We start from the raw sequence: 14,973 nt of genomic DNA, 5'->3' as shown, positions 1-14,973 counted from the left end.
ATGCTGCCCTCATGATCTTGTATTATAGTGAAGGGAGGCAGAAAGCACCCAATCAAATCACTAAAATACGTAGTATGTAAGAAGTTGATTAAATGCAAACAGAAAAATAATGAAGAATGGAAGGAGGATAGGGAGTGTCAGAGGGTAGCAATTTTAGATGGAGCATGTAGAGAGAGCATTTGTAGGAAGGAGATGAAGTAGCAAGCCATATGATATTTGTATTAAAATACTGTAGGCACAGAGAAGGGCAAGTGTTTGGGGTGTGCGATGCCTAGAAAATTTGAGGAATAGTAATGTGGACAGTGTGGCTGGAACAGAGTGAACAAAAGGGAGACTTGTAGGGGATGGGATAAGAAAGGTAGCAGAGGACCAGCTTGTGTTGAGCTTTGGAATCTCTAGCTTTTACTCTGAGGGAGATGAAAAGCCATTAAAAAGTTCTGAGCAAAGAAGTGACTTGATCTGATTTAATTTTTAAACTAATCCTTCTGGCTGCTGTACTGTAAATAGACTAGGCACGGAGCAGAAACACAGAGACTGATTCATCCAGGAGAGATGATGGTGGCTTTGACCAGTGTGGTAACATTGGGGATGCTGAAGAGGAGTCTGGAAACGTTTTGGAGATAGTGATGACAGGTTTGCTCTGAGGAACTGGATGGGACATATGAGCAGAAGGGAGAAATAAAGAATGGCTTCAAGGGTTTTGGCCTGAGCAACTGTTAAAAAGGTGATGTCATTTACTCAGATGGCAATTACCATACTAGAAAAGTCTGGACCTCCCTGTTGATATTCTAATTCTCTCTGACATCAACAGTCTAGTTGACTGCTTAGGACACCTGCACTTCACCCTATACTTTAAAGGGCCCGGACTTGGCCCTCCCAAGACCATATCCTTCTTCACAGAGTGAGGCTTCCATGGAACCAAGAAGATGTGTCACTAGCCTCCATTTCTAGACAATGCTCCAGGTGGGACCCTGGAAATCCCTGTCAAATTCTCTAAACCCACTTCCAGGAGCTATGTAGGTGCCTATCAATCCAAGTGCAGGCCAGACCATTAATATATGTACCCCCAGCCCAAATGCATATTAGGGGATGGCTGAATGTGAGATAGTAGGGGTTATGGATGAAGTTTAGGGTGCGGTTCCCACACACATCTGTGCTAGATCTTTTGTCAAGTGAGACAGAGCCAGGGGTAAGAAGAGAAAGGGGGCAAGCTATGGGTGAGGTCCTAACCTTCAGTTTGCCACATTTTGGCATGGAACTCTGGGAAGCCTGAGAATTCTAAATTCAGTTCCAACTTGAAAGTTTATTATAAAGTTATATTTATCAAGCAAGGAATATAGTACATATTTTATTCCACAGGTTGAGAGCTTGACGTAAATATTTAGGTGTATGGTATGTGGGCTCTAGGCTGTGAAAATTATAGGTCTTGACCTGCATTGTAAATATATTGTCATTGGTATTAGACGAATATTTACTTTTCTGTATGGGACCGTGAGAAGTAGAGACTGGCCTATTGCTGAACATATTATCGTAACATTCTTCTGTGGTAGCAGACATGGATTTATTTTTTCAGATGGGGCCCTGAAAGGGGTCCTCTCTTTATGTGCTCTCACAGTTCTTAGCTCAGTATTGAGCACCTAGGCAAAAATTGGAAAACTACTGATCCTTTCTATTCCTAATTTTCATACCTTCAAAATGGTGCTGACATCTCAAAGATTCTTTGAGAATAAATAAATAAGTAACATATACAGTAAATAAGCAAAACGCTAAGCATGCTGCCTCACACATAAAGAACACTCACATGATTGTTGTTCTATTCTTGGTAAACATTATCTTACATTTTATGCATTCTTAAATTTTAGGAAAACATAAATAACTACAGAAGCAATGAAATAATTTATGTAAGTGTTTTTCTAATGCCCACTGAATTCTCTCTCACATCAAAACCTGGGAGAACATTTGCATGCAGATAAGTAATTCTTGTGTTCTGTTTTAGAAACTAGTACCATGTTTGCTTCTTGAGTTAAATACAGAATTCCCATTAGTATTGATGGTAATTAACCCTGCAGAACAAAGCATGATGAATGGACCCCTGCTGAGGAATTACTTTAATGACTTTGAACTTTAAGAAATAAACTCAAGAAAGCTACACATAATGATGACCTCAGGGCCTGTACTCCTGCTGCCATCCTAACTACTATTTTCAATTAGTAGTCATAAACAAGTCACTTCTTGGCCATATTGTTCTTTAGCATCAAATATATGAATAGAATATTCTAGAGAATGTGTCTTAAATTAAGAACATTTGGCCGGGCGCGGTGGCTCAAGCCTGTAATCCCAGCACTTTGGGAGGCCGAGACGGGTGGATCATGAGGTCAGGAGATCGAGACCATCCTGGCTAACACAGTGAAACCCTGTCTCTACTAAAAAATACAAAAAAAAAAGAAAACAAAAAACTAGCCGGGTGAGGTGGCAGGCGCCTGTAGTCCCAGCTACTCGGGAGGCTGAGGCAGGAGAATGGCATGGACCCGGGAGGCGGAGCTTGCAGTGAGCTGAGATCCGGCCACTGCACTCCAGCCTGGGAGACAGAGCGAGACTCCGTCTCAAAAAAAATAAAAATAAAAATAAAAAAATAAATTAAGAACATTTGATAGTCCTTAGTGGTACAGACTCCCTGTTTACTGTAAAATGCCCCAGCTATCAACTCAAAGGTCAATCTATATTATCGTAAAGTTGCAGTAGTAGGAATAGTAGTTGTAATTGTAATAACAGCATCCACCTTCATTGCCTTCATTTCTGATCACCCGCCTAAACTGAAGGTTCAACTCTATCCAGCACCCTTAATATGTTCTTGTTACATTCCTGTATTAGTTCTCACATTGCTATAAAGAAATACCTGAGATTGGATAATTTATAAAGAAAAGAGGTTTAATTGGCTCACAGTTCTGCAGACTACATTGGAAGCATGATGCTGGCATCTGTTTGGCTTCTGGGGAGGCCTCAGAAAACTTATAATCATGGTAAAGGCAAAGGGAGAGCTTTAACTCATGGCAGAAGGCCAAGCCAGAGCAGGCATCTTCACAGGGCCAGAGCGGGAAGAAGAGAGAGAGTAGGGGAGATGTCATACACTTTTTAAACAACCAGATTTATGAGAACTCATTCACTGTGCAGTACCAAGGGGGGATGGTGCTAAACCATTCAGGAGAACTTTTTCCCTATGACCCAGTCATCTCCCAGGCCCTCCAACATTGGGGATTACAATTTGACATGAGATTTGGGCAGGGACACAGATCCAAACCATATCAGTTCCTATTGTGTTTTTCTTATTCACCATAAAACTTTATATCTTCTCTACTCTTTATAGCCTTCATTGAGCCATACTGGGAAACAGACCATACAGTCAGGGAAACAAATTCTCATTATATTAAGTTAAATTATACCAATGAAATGTTTTTGCTAAAACTAAGAATAAAACTATCATATGATCCGGGCAATTCCACTTCTGGATATATACCCAAAAGAATTGAGAGCAGGGATTCAGAGAGATTATATACCCATGTTCATAGTGGAGTGATTAACTCCACTTGTAGCCAAAAGCTAGAAGGAACCCATGTATTCATCAAAAATTGAATGAATAAACAAAATGTGATACATTCATGCAATGGAGTATCATTCAGTCTTTAAAAGGAGAAAATTCTGATACATGCTGCAAAATGGATGAACCATGAAGACATTATGCTAAATGAAATAAGCCAGTCACAAAAAGGCATATACTATATGATTTCACTTATATGAGTTATCTAAAGTAATTAGATTCATAGCAACAGAAAGAAGACTGGTGGTTACCATGGGCTGGGGGGAGGAGGAAAAGGGGAGTTGTCGTTTAGTGGGATACAGTTTCAGATTTGCAAAATTAAAAAGTTCTGGAGATCTGTTTCCTAACAATGTGAATACAATTAAAACTACTATGCACTCCAAAATGGTGAAGATTATAAAATTTATGTAGTGTGTTTTTAACCACAACAAAACAAAAATAAAAAACAAACAGAAAACTTTTTGTTTTGAGTTATAGTTTTTCAACAAATATGCTTATGTGCTTACCACATACCATATCCCGTGCAGGCTCAATATTTTGCTAATGATGACATTAGGGAGCTGAGAGTGTAGCAATATAATAAAAGTTTGAAAATAGAGATGATTTAATAAAACTTTGCAATATAATTCTGGGTGTTTATCCTCTTAAAAAATTATGTGTATAAAGGAATGTTCTCTATCGCTGGGAAAATCTTGTATTGATTTATTTCCCTTTCCTTTACACACACCCTTACATTAAACACATTTCTTTATTCTACTAGGCCAAAGGATCTACAAGAAGCATGCTCTATAGCAAGATGAATTGTAAACGGCCTGACAGGCATTACTCAGTCTGAGATCACCAGTTTGGTGTTTATCTATGTACAAGAGCCAAAGTATTCCTAAAAACTGCTTTAACTGCAAATTTCTGAGTAGCAAAGCTATTTTCTCATTTATATTAAAAAATTAGAAAATAGTTTTCATGGAAAATATTTTGATCCAGAGACATAAGTGGTGTTCTAATTACACCTACAAAGGCAGTTTTTCTTCTTTTTAAAAATTCTTTGTAAATAATTTCACCTTCTATTTTACACCAGGGGATACATGTGCAGGTTTGTTCCATGGGTATATTGCTGAATGCTGAGGTTTGGAGTGTGATTGAACCCATCACCAGAAATTGAGCATAATATTCAACAGTGACTTTTTCAATATTTAGCCCTTCCATTCTCACCCCTTTATTAGTACCCAGTGTCTATTGTTGCCATCTTTATCTCCATAAGTACCCAATATTTAGCTGCCACTTATAAGTGAGAATATGCAGCATTTGGTTTTCTGTTCCTACATTGATTCACTTAGGATAATGGCCCCTAGCTGCTTTCCACATTGCTGCAAAGGATGCAATTTCATTATTTTTTATGGCTACATAGTATTCGTGTATATGTGCCACATTTCTTTATTCCCTCTCTTAAAGACTTCCTGAAATAATATATTATGAAAAAATTATTATAGATGATCACTTATTAAGAGTGATGCCCTTAAAACTGACCAATAAGACTTTTCAGTAAATATCTATTATTTCATAGCAGCCAACTTTTAGGCATTGCCCTAGAATCACAAATCATTGTTAAATAAATATACTCATGCTGCTACTCCCCCTGAAGTCCCTATATAGACTTTTCCATGTGACAAATAGGAGGCAAATCAACGTTTACAGTTGCTGCGGTATCAATATATTTTATTTCTGTCTCAGATTCCTGGACAAAGGTCCTAAAAGTCTTGTAATTCCCTGAGTGATTAGGGATAGGAGCGTCTTCTGTTTAAAGGAGGTAAATCTTTTTAAAAAATTTCATTTTTAGTATTCGTGGGTACATAGTAAGTGTATGTATTTATGGGGTACAAGTGATGTTTTGGTATTGCATGCAATGTGAAATAAGCACTTCATGAAGAATGGAGTATCTATCCCTCAAGCATTTATCCATTGAGTTGCAAACAATCTCATTATACTCTTTATTATATATTGTGCAGATAAGTCATTACTAACTATAGTCAACCTGTTGTGCTTTCAAATACTATGTCTTATTCATTTTTTCCAACTATTTTTTGTACTGATTAACCATCCCCACCTCCCCCGAGCAGCCCTCCACTACCCTTCTCACCCTCTGGTAACCATCGTTCTACTTCCTACGTTCATGAGTTCTATAGTTTTGATTTTAGATCCCACAAATAAGTGAGAACACGAAATGTTTATCTTTCTCTACCTGGCTTATTTCATTTGCATAATGATCTCCAGTTCCATTCAGGTTGTTGCAAATGAGAGGTTCTCATTCTTTTTTATGGCTGAATAGTACTCCATTGCATATATGTATCACATTTTCTTTATCCATTCATCTGTTGATGGACACTTAGGTTGCTTCCAAATCTTGGCTATTATGAGCAGTGCTGCAACAAACATGGGAGTGCAGATACCTCTTTGATGTACTGATTTCTTTTATTTTGGGTATATATCCAGCAGTGGTATTGCTAGATCAATGGTAGCTCAATTTTTAGTTTTTTGAGGAAACTTTAAACTTTTCCCCACCGTGGTTTTACTAGTTTCCATTCCCATCAAAATGTACAAGGGTTCCCTTTTCTCCACATCCTTGCCAGCATTTGTCATTGCCTGTCTTTGGGGAAAAGCCTTTTTAACTGGGGTTAGATGATATCTCATTGTAATTTTGATTTACATTTATCTGATAATCAATGATGTTCAGCACCTTTTCACATGCCTGTTTCCATTTTTATTTCTTCTTTTGAGAAATGTCTATTCAAATCTTTTGCCCATTTTTTGATCAGACTTTTAGATTTTTTTAGAGAGTTGTTTTAGCTCCTTATATATTCTGAGGGGTAGTCTGCAAATATTGTCAGAGGGGTAGTCTGCAAATATTTTCCAAAATTCTGTGGATTGTTTCTTCACTTTGTTGATTGTATTGTTTGCTATGCAGAAGCTTTTTAACTTGATGTGATCCAAGTTGTCCAGTTTTGCTTTGGTTACCTGTGCTTGTGGGGTATTGTTCAATAAATTTTTGCCCAGACCAATGTCCTAGAGACTTTCCCCAATGTTTTCTTGTAGTAGTTTCATGGTTTGAGGTCTTGTATTTAATTCTTTAATCTACTTTGATTTATTTTTGTATGTGGTGAGAGATAGGGGTCTAGTTTTATTTTCTGCATATGGATATTCAGTTTTCCCAGCATCATTTATTGAAGGGACTGTTTTTCCCCATTGTATGTTCTTAGCACCTTTGTTGAAAATGAGTTCACTGTAGGTGTATAGATTTGTTTCTAGGTTCTCTATTCTGTTCCATTGGTCTATGTCTGTTTTTATGCCAGTACCATGCTGTTTTTGATCACTATAACTTTGCAGTATAATTTGAAGTCAGGTAATGTGATTCCAAATGAAGTAAATCTTGGTAGTCCTCTAGATAGTTTCAAGATGGGGTCTGGGAACCAGAAAGACCAATATTTGATTAGAAACGTGGAACTTTCTGCCCCAATTCCCAACCTCCAGGAAAGTGAGATGGGGTGGCGATTGAGTTAATCACCATAATCCAATGACTCAATTGATCATCTCTATCTAATTAAACCTTAATAATAATAATAATAATAATAAATCTAATGATGGGTTTGGAGAGCTTCCAGGTTGATAAATACATTTACCTGCCTGGAAGATTGTGCGCCTCCATAATCTTCATAGTCTATAATCTCCCACACTTGGGACCCTTCCAGACCTGGACATGTGTATCTTTTCATTGGCTATTCATTTCTATCCTTTATAATAAACTGGTAAGTGTAAAATCAGTTGTCCTATCATGTATGTGTGGGTTTATTTTTGTACTTCTTATTCTGTTTCATTGATCTACTTTTCTAACTTTATCACAGTGAAATGCTGCCTTAATTATTATAGTTTCATAATATGTCTTGAAAACAGATAATGTTAGCCTTCACCGTTGTTCATTTTCCAAAGTTGTGTTGTCTATCCTAGGTCCTTTGTATTTCCAAATGATTTTTTGAATGAGTTTGTCAGATTCCAAAACAAACAAACAAACTTGCTGGAATTTTGATTGGGATCTTTCTTAGTAATTTCTAATTTCATTCCATTGTAGTAAAATAACATACTTTATATGAATTAAATCCACTTAAGTTTAAAATTGGTTTTATGTTCCAGAATATGGTGTATCTTGGTAAATATTCTGGGTATGCTTGAAAAGAATGTGCATTCTACTATTATTGAAGGATCTTTGATCAATCTATGTAAAGTCAGTTGATAGTGTTGTTCCAATCTATAATAACCTTATAGATTTTCCTATGTAATTATCAACTATATTAACCATAATTAGGATTATAGTTATTAATTCAATTGTTAGCTATAATTGAGGATTTGCCTATTTATTCTTGCAGTTCTATCAGTTTGCCTCTCGCATTTTGAAAGTCTCTTATTAGGTATATAACTTATTATGTCCCCTTGATTAATTGGCCTTTATACCATTTTATTAATCTGTATCCATGATGATAGTCTTTACTCTGAAGTCTACTTTGATATTAACATAGCCACTACGGCTTCCTTTTAACTAGTGCTTGGATGGTATATCTTTGCCATCCTTTTACACTTAACCTATTTGTGTCTTTATATTTAAGTGTGTTCTTTTAGACCACATGCTGCTCCATAGAACAAGCTGAAAAATGTTCCATCTTTTTCTATTTATTGGAAGAGTTTGTAAAAAGTTGGTATTAATTCTTTCTTGATGTTTGGTGAAATTTACCAGTAAAGCTATCTTAGCCTGAGATTTTCTTTGTGGGTTGTGTTTTTATTACAAATTCATTCTCTTTATTTGTTGCAGGTCTGCTCAGGCATTCTGCTTGTTCTTGAGTGCATTTCATTAATTTGTGTCTAGGAAGTTGTCCATATCATGCAGGGTATCTAATTTGTTAGTATAAAGTTGTTTATGGTATTCCTTTATAACCTATCTTAATTCTATAAATTCAGTCGTAATATCCTCTCACTTATTCCTTATTTTAGTAAAGTCAGTCTCTTCTTTTTTACTGATCAGCCTAAAGATTTATAATTTTGTTGACCTTTTTAAAGAACCACTTTTTGGTTTCATAATTTTTTATATTATTTTTCCTTTCTCTATTTCATTAATTTCTGTTTTATTATATGATTTCCTTCCTTCTGTTTGTTTTATATATAATTTGCTCTTATTTATCCTGTATCTTCAGTGGACCTTTGGGTTATGGATTTGAGATCTTTCTTATTTTTTAACATAAGTATTTATCGGCATAAATCCTCCTATAAACACTGCCTTAGCTGCATCCTGTAAGTTTTGGTATGTTGTGTCTTCATTTTCATTCATCTCAAAGTATTTTTATAATGCTCTGTATGATTTCTTCTTTTAATCCATTGGTTATTTAGGATGATTTAATTGCTACAGATTTGTGAATTTCCAAGTTCTTTCTGCTATTGATTTCTACTTTCATTCCATTGTGCTTAAATAAACACTTTGTATGATTTCCATCATTTTAAATTTATTGAGACTTTTTTCAGGCTTAACATGTCCCAAAGAGTGTTTCATATACCCTTGAGAAAACTGTATTTTCTACTATTTTAGGTGGAATATTTTATGTATGTCTTTTTTGTCTAGTGGGTTTCAGTGTTACTCAAGTCTTCTGTTTTATATCGACCTTCTGTCTAGTTGTTATATCTATTTTTAGAAGTGTGATGTCGAAGTCTCAAATTATTATTGTTGAATTGTATATATCTCCTTCCAATTCTGTCAATTTTTTGTTTTATTTGTTTTGGGGCAAGCAACAGACTCTTACCTCCATCTCCTGAACTCAGGGAGCTTTCTGAGCTTTGCCTGTGGTACCCTTCATCCAGTATGGCCTCAAAATTCACTCAAGACAGTGATGTGGAACAATCATAGGGCTCACCTAATTTGTTTCCTGTCTCAACCATTGTTTCATATATTTTGTACAGTTTTCTTTGGTTATTTCAGTTGGAAGAATAAATCTTGCTTCTGTCATTCTATCTTAGAAACAGAAGCTAGTTATGTTTTAAGTCAAATTATTGCAAGATAATATCTTAAACAGAAATTAACAAACTTTTTTAAAAAGGTCGGGATAGCAAATACTATTCATATACTATTATTATAATGTTACTATTTTAGGCATCGCCAGGCGTCTAGTCTCTCTCATATATACGGTACTTAACTCTGCCATTGTAGCACAAAAGTAGCCATAGACAATACATAAGTGAGTGTGGCTGTAAATACAATAAAATTGTATTTACAAAAACAAGAGGTGGTGTCTTGGATGTAATTTGCCAACCTAATCTAAAATATTAAGTTTTGTATGTGTCTTTTCCAGACTTCCTCTTCTGTGACCTTTCCTTCCGTTAGTCAGATATTGCCTAAAAGAGAATTAAAATTGTTATAAATGGATGCAGAGGAAAAAGAAACTGGAAAATTTTTAAACTGCCAAAATGGGCTCTTGAAAATTAAAACAGAAGTTTCAAGGAATGAAAAACAACCAATTTATGCCATAACACCAGAAGTAGAATTTAAAAAGAGCCAGGCAACTTCATACATACTCTTTTCATCCTCCCCTCCTTACTCTCATCTTTAGTCTTTACAGAAATAGATAAAAATCACTGGAGTTGAGGAGATTAGGAAAAGAGAAATGTGGTGTTGCCTTGGTCAGGGAGCCAGATATGATAAAAGATGACAAAAATAAAACACAAGAAGAGGATTCAGTGAGCATTAGGAGGCTCTGACTACAACCAAGGACCAGTGCCAAGGAGATTCACAACTTCTGGGTCAATATCTACAAATCCTGAGTCACTATTTATGTGAGCTCTATTACCCATTCTTCTCATTTCTGTAGGTTAAGGGACTTGCTTTGACAGTCTCTGATGTATTACCTGTTATATTATCATTCTACAGGAAATTTGCCCATTCCCAGCTGAGCTCCATTCAGTCTAATAACTAGTGAAGATGGATACTCCCATCTTTAAGAGACACTTTTAAATTAAATTTTGACTTCCCTTCCCTGCCCCTCCCCAAAACAGACAGTGGGATTCTTGTCACTAGGAAAGGGATGAGAATATGAGAAGGAATGTCCCGATAGGTGTTTCAGGAGAGAATTAAAACTGGTAAGCCTCATCTTTATTATGTCCAACTATCCTAAATATATCCTCCAAATTAAGTGAAAATATCTCCCTTTTTTGAGTGAAGAATTAACTGAGAATTATATCTCATAGATTGGACAGCATGTCAAGTTAGAATAAAAAAAATACTTTCAACCAGTTTTGTGATCCATAGTTACTGATTTAGGAATTCCATTCTTTTAATCCTTAAATGTATTTTATTTTCTGGTTGTTTAAAAATCTTTTCTGTTTGCCCAGCTCTAATTCTACTAGTTAGCATTTACTACCATACAATTTATTATTGTTGTTTAGGCAGCCTACAAAAATTTAAAGGTCTATGTCAATCACCTGTAATGGCACCTAATAATAGTACTCCTAGAAGAATAACGAGATCGTGAGAGCTTCAAAGGACATTGGAAATCATAATTTCATCTTCATCATCTTACAGATGAGGAGACTGAGGCCCTCATAAGTGAAGTTGCATATCCAATGTCACAAAAGTGGAACAAAGACTAAAATTAAAGGTTTTTTGACACTGGTCCATGCTCTTTTAATGATTCTGTGCCAATAAATACATCATTTAGTTCAAAAATTGCCTGTGGAGCTTGAAATACATCTTAATAATTATCTGAGATTTCCTATACAAGAGAAGCCCCATCTCAGCACAAAATAATTTTCCAAAATAAATGTAATCCATGAGAAAGTGAAAATCTGACCAGCTATGATATTTCACTAGCCCATTCATATGTCATCAAAGACAGTACAACTAACTAATGAGAACATTCATCAGTAGCGTTAAGTATCAATTCCAAAGCACTGTGTACTAACTCTTGCAACAACAGCCCCTGGTGTCATTAATCTGTTTTCTGGTTTCTATTCTTTCTCACCAACACACTTTCTCTTCAGAATCAGGTCCCTTGGAGTTGATTCAGAAAAAATCTGAGCTTAACCTGGCCTTAGTAAAGAGAGTTTTATTATAAAGAATTGAGGATATTTCCTAGAACTTCATGGCAAAGAATTCAGCAAATGTTTTATTAAGAACTCTCAGAAACCCATGGTTTCTCATCTCTTCCACTTATCACATCTGCTCCCACTCTCCTCATCTGCATTTTTTTAAGTAGGTGGATTAGGTCAGAGCACAGTCAACAATATACAAAAGTCCAAAAAGTGCTACTGAGAAACAGCCCCAGTCTCCACGTCCACATTGCCTTACAGGTAAATTACTTCTTCTAAAAAATGTGTGACAGCATAAAGGAAGTTACTGAAATTTCTAATGTAACTGAGTATAGAAATAATACTTACCACAGAAATTCTTTATGTAGATATATGGCTGTAGAATTTTCAAAATGCCTCCACATTCTCTTCTTTTCACCTCACCTTAATCCCATGGAGGACGTGACCAGGTGTCATTCATCTCATTTTGCAGCTAGAGAAACAAACTCATAGACTTTAAATGATTCATCCAAGCAATCAAATCAGATCTTGAATCCAGGTTTCCTGGCTTCTAGTTCATTTGCCCTTTCAATAACCACATCCATGGCCAATGGCCTGTGAAAGATAGAAATCATGGTGATGTGGAGGTGAAGAGGGCCAACATAGGTGAACTCAGTAGTAACCTATTTTAAAACTTGGTTCAGAATTCTACCAGTCTACAAACTGATTATTATTCTTGGATCTCAACTGTACGCATCTTCCATTTTTCCTGCTCTTTCTTGTGGACATATCAAATTATTTTAATCTGTGTTTTCTAATTTTACTTAACTTTTAACTTCCTATAGTTTGATTCCTCTTCTGATTGTGAACCAGGAGTGACCTGAAAAATTGACAGAAAATAATATGAATGGTGACAGCAATGATAATAATAACGTAAGGCCAGCCTTCTATAGCATTAGAGTTTCTTTTGGAACTGAGGAACAGCATTAAAAAATTCAAAGACAAATGTTAAATATCTGCCACTAGATGAAAGAATTCCTTATTTAGTGATTGATATGAGCCCAAGGAACTAACTCCATGTGTTGAAGCAGAGCAGAAAACTTCAGTACAAAGGTATTAGGCAAACAAAGAACAGTATTTCCACATGTGTAAGTTTGGGTCTGGCCGAAGTGAGCTCTGGGGCACCTTCCCTAACACAGACATGCGAATCTGGGATTTGTATCTAAAACATTCTTCATGGTTAGATCATTGTTTATGTAAATGTAAGTTGGTAGTTTCTGCTAGGATATCCTGAGTGAGAATTTGCTAGTGAGGAAAACCTGAGGACAGATTTTAAATGTTTCCAAGGAACATATAAACACAATGTTAATACAGCATCAGCCTATGTCAAGTAAAACAGATAACATCTTGACATAAGGTTTCTCCCACTGAGAAGTTTGCCTTCATAAACACCAGGAATCCAATCTCAAAGAAATGAATGTAACTCATAAACTTAAAACAGAAATCATATGGCTCATAGGCCTATCCTCAAAGAAAACTGGAGAATTTTAATTCAAATTATTGCTAAAACTGAACCTGCTCACTAAAATGTTTATTTTACACATCTTTAATTGACTACTATAAGAAGGATATGTTTTGTGCTTTTAATAAAATGACTATTACTTTGAATATCATCAATTATTACACTAATAATTAAGGAAAAAAATCCAAAGTAATGTCTCCTCCTATCCCAGAAATAAACATTATTACAGCAACTGCTTGCCTTCCTTTCATTCAAAACTTCCTCTTTAACTGAGTACACACAACTCAGTCCTTCCTGGTCATCATTACATTTCTGTTCTTCCATGTTCACCTCTCCCTAGGCTGACATTCTGGACTGGAAGAATGATAGAAAACAAAGAAGAAACAACCAACCCAAGACTGATGGATAACTTAAAAGAGAATCAAGTAAAAATGCTCATTGACAGAAACCCAGTCACAGAAATTTGAAACCTCAAGGTTTAAATTTGTAACGAAACTACAAAAAGAAAGCAGTGAATCCTATGGAAGAAAGTTGCGAATCAGGCAGATGAGTGGCAACGGAAATTCATGCCTCTTCCCCTCATTTTCCATAAGGATTTATTTCATTCCTCCTACATCTGTACATTCTCTCTTGGCTTACTGCAGCCTCGATATCCTGGCCTCAAGCGATCCTCCCACCTCAGCCTCCCAAGTAGCTGGGACTACAGGTGCAGGCCACCAAGCTTGACTAATTTTTTTATTTTTTGTAGAGATGGGGCTTTGCCATGTTGCCCAGGCTGGTCTCAAACTTCTAAACTCAAGCAATCCACCTGCATCAGCCTCCCAAAGTGTTGGGATTACAGGTGTGAGCCATGGCACCAGGCCGGACTTTTTTGTTTTACTCCCTTTTTAATGGCTGCTTTTCTAATCCTCAACTCTTCCATTTTCTTCTAACTTCTCATTAACCCCTTTTCCTTTTTCTTTGGTCTGCATTTAACTTTAAAATATGAGAGGCTTTTATTGTAATTCACATATAGTTGAAAATCCATTCGACTATGAGACGGTACTTCAGCTCAGGGGAGCTGGGATTCTGTAGCAAGCCTTCAGTGTCAGATCTCTGCACCAGGGGCAAGCTAAGCCTGTCTCACTATGTCTGGCCTGTGTGGCCAGTTAAGGGTGGATGGAGTCTTAAAGCCTCTTTTCTTCGGGGTTTTGTTGATACTCAAAACCAACTAAAAATCCCCTGCTACTACATAAGGTACAGTTAAATCTGGGGAAAAAAAATGGAAATAATTATGGTTTTGTGGAGTCACTTTAAAAATACAAGCATCTTTTCTACTATTTTTCTTTTCTTGCAAATAACACAGAAGTAATAAGACTTCCCAAGGATTAACTTGCTCATCTGACCAAATTTGGCTCAACATCTTGACAATGTCTGGTTAAAAGATGTGACTACCACAATCATAGCTTCTTATCCCCTACACCATGTTTTACTCATTACCTGGCAAAGGTACAAGCCAACATTCTCGTAAACCTTCTGATTTCCCGTTCATAATTTGAGGAAGTAAACCATGGCTGAGAAACCACATGAAACTCCATTAAATGAATCTAAATAAATGATAACTCTCCAAATGAATCAGCGTTTACCCAAATTCCATGCACTGCAGAGAGACAGGAATGGTCAATAAATACCAGACTCTCAATAACCACAATGCACAGACTTGATCTCAGGGACAACTCCATCTCAGCTGAATGTAAAGAGAAAGGAATATGTACAATCCTGGTCACAG

Source organism: Macaca mulatta, chromosome 1, assembly GCF_049350105.2.
Source record: "Macaca mulatta isolate MMU2019108-1 chromosome 1, T2T-MMU8v2.0, whole genome shotgun sequence".
Classification (NCBI taxonomy): Eukaryota; Metazoa; Chordata; class Mammalia; order Primates; family Cercopithecidae; genus Macaca; species Macaca mulatta.
The sequence above is the reverse complement of the archived record's forward strand: the minus strand, read 5'-3'. Positions refer to the sequence as shown.